Here is a 7,214-nt window from a genome sequence, read left to right as displayed (position 1 = left end):
ATCCCTCTACTGTATACAGAGTAGCATTAGTAATTCCTGTCTCTGGCAACTGATGGTTAAACACCTGAATATTCTCTGCTTTAAGTGCCAGCCACGTCTGAGGGACATTTATGGCTCTTGAGCTTGTAAGATGTTCTGCAGCAGGTCTCTGATCTGATCTGTCTGCAGGTACGTTTGTACAGTGGGTTCATCAGACAAAAAAATTGTTCAAACAGCTTTTGTTACCTAATTTTCATGTGGAGTGTTATATGTTAGTTTGTGTTGTTGTTATAGTTTGACACAACACCAATATTTTCAGATTGAGCCTTATATCAATGACAGTATGTAGAATAAAGAGCCAAGAGTGTGTGTGTGTGTGTGTGTGTGTGTGTGTGTGTGTGTGTGTGTGTGTGTGTGTGCTGAGCAATGTTAGTTTAGCTGATTAATTCAAAAAATATATACAAGACACTTTCTTTGACAATTTTAAGGATGTTCTTATTTTAATTGTAGCAGATTAGCATATTTAATAACATGGACATATTGAAATATTGAAATGGGCAAAATGAAGTATTGGAGATACCTTTGCAGTGATGTGTGCAATGTATGTACCTACATGAGATGTATAGAAATGTGTCTTCATAGAGGATTCATTTGTGTTGCCTAATGAAGTTCCCCAAACAGTTCTGCGCTCAAACACTGAGCACTGCTGCTCAAATGCTGTGTGGCGAGGTGATACGTTAACACAAAATGCTTCACAAACCAAACAAGTTTTGTCCTGATTGAGCTCAAGAAAATAGTCAGCCATACATAGCTTAAAGGTCACCTATTATGAAAAATCCACCTTTTCACTTTTATACATACACATGTGTCCCATCAGTGTAAAGAGATTCTGAAACTTTCAGGAAAAAAGATTATTATCCATTTATATAAAAACCTGTCTGAAAATGAGCTGATCAGATATTGGCCACTTTATGATGTCATAACGATTTTTTGGCTTGTGTAACCATTAGCCAATAACCAACCAAGGTAACCTCCCCCCCCCCCCCCCCCCCCCCCCCCCCACACACCTTATCACCTGAATCTCCTCCTAGAGCACCATTGTGTTCTTTTTAACCAAATCTCTCTCAGAGGGGCGTGGGGAGGGGCTCCTTATGTTCATCTAAAGTAACAGACAGAGAATCAGCACTTTGGAAACAGGGCTGAAACAGAGGGGATTATGGGATGCTGCAATGATCTGTTTGGTGTTTCAGACAAACACTTCAGAGACATGTTTGTATATATCTGAGACCTATAATATATTGATGAAAAACAGTATAATAGGGGACCTTTAATATCTAAAGTACAGTTCAAAAGGACATTATTGGTACTGAGTTATCTGGAGAAACAGAAATGTAGAGCTGTGTGTCATCAGCAAAACTACAGAAACGTATGCCGTGTCTCCTGATGACATTTCCAAGTGGAAGTTTGTATAGATTAATAAAGTGAAGGACCTACAATTGAGCCTTGGGCAACACCACATTTCATTTTATGCCTCTAAGATGGCCATCTATGACTTAGGCCAATAAAAAAAAACAATATTGTCATCTTCTTAAATATATATATATATATAGTACAGTATCAAAAGCAGCGCTTAAGTTGAGCAGTGCTAAACCGAGGGCTTGATTTGCCAATCATTTAAAATCTGAACTAATGCTGTTTCAGTGCTATATTGATACACAGATATTTTGAACTCTCCAAAAATACTGTTAGAATGAATACAATCATTTAACTAATTTAAAATAAATGTATGTAAAACTTTACTTTAAAATGGCAGATTTGATTCTGGTCTGTAGCTTTTTAAGTTGGAAGCATTTGTGGGTCTCTTGCCGCCCTAGCTGCTTCTGGTTAAGCTGTGTGTACTATTACTAACCGCAGAAAGGATGTTGAAGCTTCTGTGAAGACACTGACTTATATTTCCATGTGGGTGTTTCCTGTGGCTATTCATTAAACTCAAACATGTAGAGACTTCAAGATGGAAGCAGAGCTGATCTATCAAAAAGAAGAAACGGTTGATATTATTGTAATATTTTCCTATTTTTGGCTCTCTGGACAGATTCAAACTGACCTACCTATTACAGAAAACAAGTGCCTGTACCTTTATTATGTTCCCTGTGCTGTCCTGTGAGTTTAAACTTACCAAAATGTGACACTTTAATTTTGTTCAGTGTATTTTTCATTTGTATTTTTTTATTATTGTCATGTGTGAACCTCCCCCTTTATCTGAACCCATTGATGTGATGAAGTGACTAAGAATGTAGTGATTTTCACAGATGATTCTCATAGCATATTCATCCAAACACATTCAGCATGCCTTCAAACCTGAAGCTCCCAGTGCATGAGATGTTTCAGTAGAAAAAAGAACAGATTTAAATTATTTTTATGATCAATATATAGAGCATACTAGAATTGTGATATCATTTTGGGACTAACATTGATTGTGCTGATTTTTGAGATTTGTGCTGCTGTGAAATGTAACATATCTGATTATTATATAGATTGTATTCTTTTATTTATTGAATCTTCAGACTCCAGCCGGGGAACCGTGTCCCATCTGAGTGGTTGTTATGCTGTATCAGCGATATTGACTCATTGGAAATGCCACACTGCCTCACTGTTATTGCAACAGAATTAACAATATGTCAATGTGATGTATGTATTTCAGTCTGACTTAAAGCTTTTCTTTACATATCTATTTCTCTGTTTATGGCCTGTGTTGAGATTAAGATGAAATGCTTTCATCTGTAGCAATGGCATCAATCTGCTTGTTGTTCTCTCTGCTACGTTGTGTGGATCGTAACTTGTGTGTTAGTGAACTCTTTGTACTACCAGAAATGTGTTCCATATTTGTATTTAGTTTTCTTTTATTAAAGGTTTTAAGGTGCCCTCTATGCAAAGACGTGTGATGTTAATCAAGTTTGTAAAGTGTAAAGTGACAAACTACTACAGCTCATTGGTGCGTAGATTAACACAGTTTTACCACAAGGGGGCGCACATGCTACACATACACACAAAGCTGCAGCATGTCAGTGTTTGATTTAAAGTCAGGGTTGGGAGGGTTACTTGGAAATATAATTGGTTACAATTTCTTGATACCTGTACAAAATAAATAATCAGTAACCTAATCTGAGGATTCAAACATAAAATAAATGTAGCCTATTTTTAGACATGTAACGGTAATCTGATGACGTCCGTTTTTTAATATAACTGTAAGGGAATACCGTTCTGAGTACAGATCTTCAATTGTACTTAGTTACATTCTATCTCCTGAGAGCATTGCACACGTTTAAAATAATTGAAACTGATGGACCTCTTCACAGACCTCAAATCATATTTCTTTGTTTTGTTGATTTCCAGCTCAAATCAACTCACCTAAACTCAGTTCACCTTTTTAAGCTTTTCTAATTGTTAAAGTCATGGAAAACACATGGGATGCATTACACTTAGCACTATAAAATAGTTTTATTGCTGATTACTCAACAAAATATCAATGATAGGAACCGACATATTCACGTTCAAAGAAGCCATTCTTGATTAAGGGTCAGTTAGTGATCTCGAAGCCTCCCTGACTCTACATCACGTCATCCTGCGCTTAGACAGGCCGACTTTCCCACATATCTGTCCCACTGACAGACTTCCTCCTGTGGGATTACTGGAACATCAGGCAGTAAATCATCCTGTGGCAGTGAGCATGTAGAATGATGTACACATTTATATATTTGGTTGTTATCTCTGTTAAATGGTAATTATTTGTTGCTGCATGCTTATATCGTAACAAACAGCCACTAACCTGACTTAGCTCAAAAAAACATTGTCTTAAAATGTAGTACTTTAATGTACAAAAGCACAATGTGTATCATGTGCAGGCCGGAAACAGTGGTGGATAGCGTATAGCTTCAAAGAGATCATGTGGAGTAGCCATCACTGCTAGGATAGAGGAAATGACCAGTGACAGGCACTTGGGAATACCGTGAGTTCGTCTAAACCAAGAGGAAACATTACCTGCCATTTCTATGAATGAGCCTATGGTTGTCTACAGGCGGCTCTGTGTTGGATCTCCTCTGATCCAGGTTAATGTGTTGCCCTCAACCATGCATGCTGGAAAGAGAATGGAAAGTCTCAGGGCCTGCAATAAAATAAAATATGTAGAGTTGCTGAAAGAGGATAAAGTGGCTTTCTGGAATAGAGATTCACTTTCACCAGAGACCAAAAAAAACAAAGATTGCATAAAAGTATGTCCGTTATTGCCATGTGAACATTCATTGGATTCTACGACCCATGACTGTGATGGCAGGCTTAATGACTGGCTGTGAGTTTTTCCATACAAAATGTGTGTAAACTGTTTGGTCCTCAGAAGTAATATCATATAAACTAGTGTGCATCAAACATATCCAAGTCTTCAGACTACTACTATCCTCAGGCAAGGTTGTACCAAAAAAAATTCATTTTGCACCAAACCTTGAATTTTGAACTCTCTTAGAACAACAGTTTAGTTTTTGACATAGATCAAATGTTATACTGTGGAACTAAAACTTTAAGCTTCAATTAAAAATGTGATCCAGTTTAAATTTAAATGTATTCTTGGGAGGTTTAACATTCTAAATGGCTGTCATTTAGAGATCAATCGAGCAAATAATCAAGACTGAAAGATCGAGGTCGCAGATACAAGCGGCCAAAATGGGTTTCCTCTGGAGGGTGGCATCTCCCTCAGGGATAAGCTGAGAATTTCAGTCAGGTGGATGGACTCGGAGTAGAGCCGCTGCTCCTTTGCTTGGGAAGGAGCCAGTTGAGGTTGTTGGGCAGAAAGGATGCCACCTGGGCGCCTCCCTAGGGAGGTGTTCCAGGCACGTCCAGCTGGGAGGAGACAGAGGGGCATACCCAGGACCAGGTGGATCTCCACGCTGGCCTGGGAGCCCCCTGGAATCCCCCAGTCAGAGCTGGTTGATGTGTCCAGGGAAAGGGAAATGTAGGGCCCTCTGCTGGAAGCCCAGCTAGCAGGGAACGTTCTCCCAACTTTGGCTAACGTTACCTACAGGTTCTAATAATGTTTTAAAGAAACGTTTTAATTTGATGTTCAAAGAACCTTTTGAGGATGTTTATTATTTCAAATAATGTTCCTACACTTAAAAAAAGTGCTTCAGAAGTTCCGTTTTAAAGTTTTACTCAGAAAGCACTGTAAAACTGGACACACAAGAAAATGTACATTCATTTCAAGTATAGCAATCATTTAAAGGTGGGGTAGGTAAGTTTGAGAAACCGGCTCGAGATACACTTTTTGTTATATTCCATGGAATGCTCTTAACATCCCGATAGCAATGAATATCTTAAGTGCTTTGACAACAAATCCATACAAAAATGTCATCTGTGGAAGCCGTAGTACTGTAAAAAGCACGACCAATAATTTTAGCCGAGCCGGCTAAAATAACTGGATGGCCTACCTGCCTGTCAGCCTTCCACCTGTGCACAAACTTATCTCGTGCCCTCATTGGTCATGTGCGCGTTCGTGTGTGTTGGAGGAGGGGCTCTGTAAGGAAGTGGCAGATTTTTTCTGGCTGTGTATTTTCAAATTCTAGCGCACTCAAGCTGGTTTAATTACATACCCCACCTTTAACATATCATACATTTCCCGCGTGTGTTAACAACCATATAATAAATGATGCGTTAGCTTCATGCTCACCCCTATGGGAAATTACATTGAAAGGCTAGCGGTTAGCATACATCGTTGCAACTATGAATTCACAGCAATATTTCCACCATTTAACAATGTATCCCTCACAGATACTCTTCATAAACAATGTTGAAACAACAGAGCATAGAAACACTTATGCCCCTTTCACACCGGCGCTTTTCCAGCTCCTGCTGGGAGCTAGAGCCTGAAAAGCGCCGTTTTTTCCTGTTCGCACCGCAGCGGCGGCGCGTCATAGCTCCGGAATGCGGTTCACTTCCAGCTCCAAAAAGTTGTCGGTCCAGAGGCAAGAGCTTTGGAGCTATGACGCGGCGTCGCTTACGTCGAGGCGTGCAGGAAACCTTACTTTGACCATCCGTTCGCTGTTATTGATCATTGTGGAGAGCAGGCAGATGTTTTATTTGTTATTATAGCAGCTATCGGATGGAATTAATACATGGGCTGCACAGGTTGTCATGTCCGACTATCACAAGTAGAATCATAATGAAAAATACGCCGGTAAAAAGTGCCTGGAGAAAACGGCTTAGCAAGTAGTCAGTTTAACTTCGGTTGCTATGCTAACATCACCCATGTTATACCAGAGAAACTTTCATAACAGCGTTGTGATGCCAAACAGCGTCAATTCAGACTGACACACATTCACTTAAGGGGAACTGGGGATATGTATCAGCTGCTTGTGTGACAGTCAGACAGTGAATACTTTAGAGCCGTGTGAGCTAACCCGGAGCTAACGGGAGAATAAACTCCCGTTGAAGAGCAGCCAGCACTGTAGCGGTCGGTAAATGCCGCTGAAACACATTAATAAACAATGAACCACGGCACTCTGGAGAAAAGTATAAGGTTGGAGAAGTCGTTATTTAATTTAATCTGGCTTCGTATGATTAAAAGCAACACGATCGTCGACCCGACGCAGTCCCCCTCCGTTGTTGTCGCTCTGGGCGGTGTGAACAGAGCGGGAGCTGAAAAGGGAAACCGGAGCTGAACCAGAAAAGCTCTCGCTAGGAGCTAGAAAGGGAAAAGCGCTGGTGTGAAAGCCGCATTACAGGCATATGTTTTCTTAGACAACAATACAGAGTAGAAACGTGCGTCTATGTACGAGTTCTGCATAACTACGGCAACACTGAAAGTACAATACATAACTCAAAGCACTGTAATTACCATTTTTACCCACTAGGTGTCCTTTTAACCTAAACAACAGGGCAACACAAACACATTTATTTTTGTTCTGTTGTCTGATACAAGCCATGATTAATCTACAGTTTACAATGATTTTAACAAATACATCCGTTAAATTAAACAAAGCATGAACATAAACACATTGATATACTGTCACTCAGAGGTCGAAGGAGTATTCGGCCCTTTTCTAACCCTAACCCTAAGTAAAAATATTCATACCACACTGTAAGAATACTCTATTACAAGTGAAAGTCTGGTAATGAAAATGTTACTTAAAGCTCCCATGTCATGCTTTTCCGGTTATTACCCGTCCCCTTGTGTGTTATGAAGGTTTTTA

The sequence above is a fragment of the Trematomus bernacchii genome, unplaced genomic scaffold (assembly GCF_902827165.1).
Source record: "Trematomus bernacchii unplaced genomic scaffold, fTreBer1.1, whole genome shotgun sequence".
In the NCBI taxonomy this organism is placed as follows: Eukaryota; Metazoa; Chordata; class Actinopteri; order Perciformes; family Nototheniidae; genus Trematomus; species Trematomus bernacchii.
The sequence above is the reverse complement of the archived record's forward strand: the minus strand, read 5'-3'. Positions refer to the sequence as shown.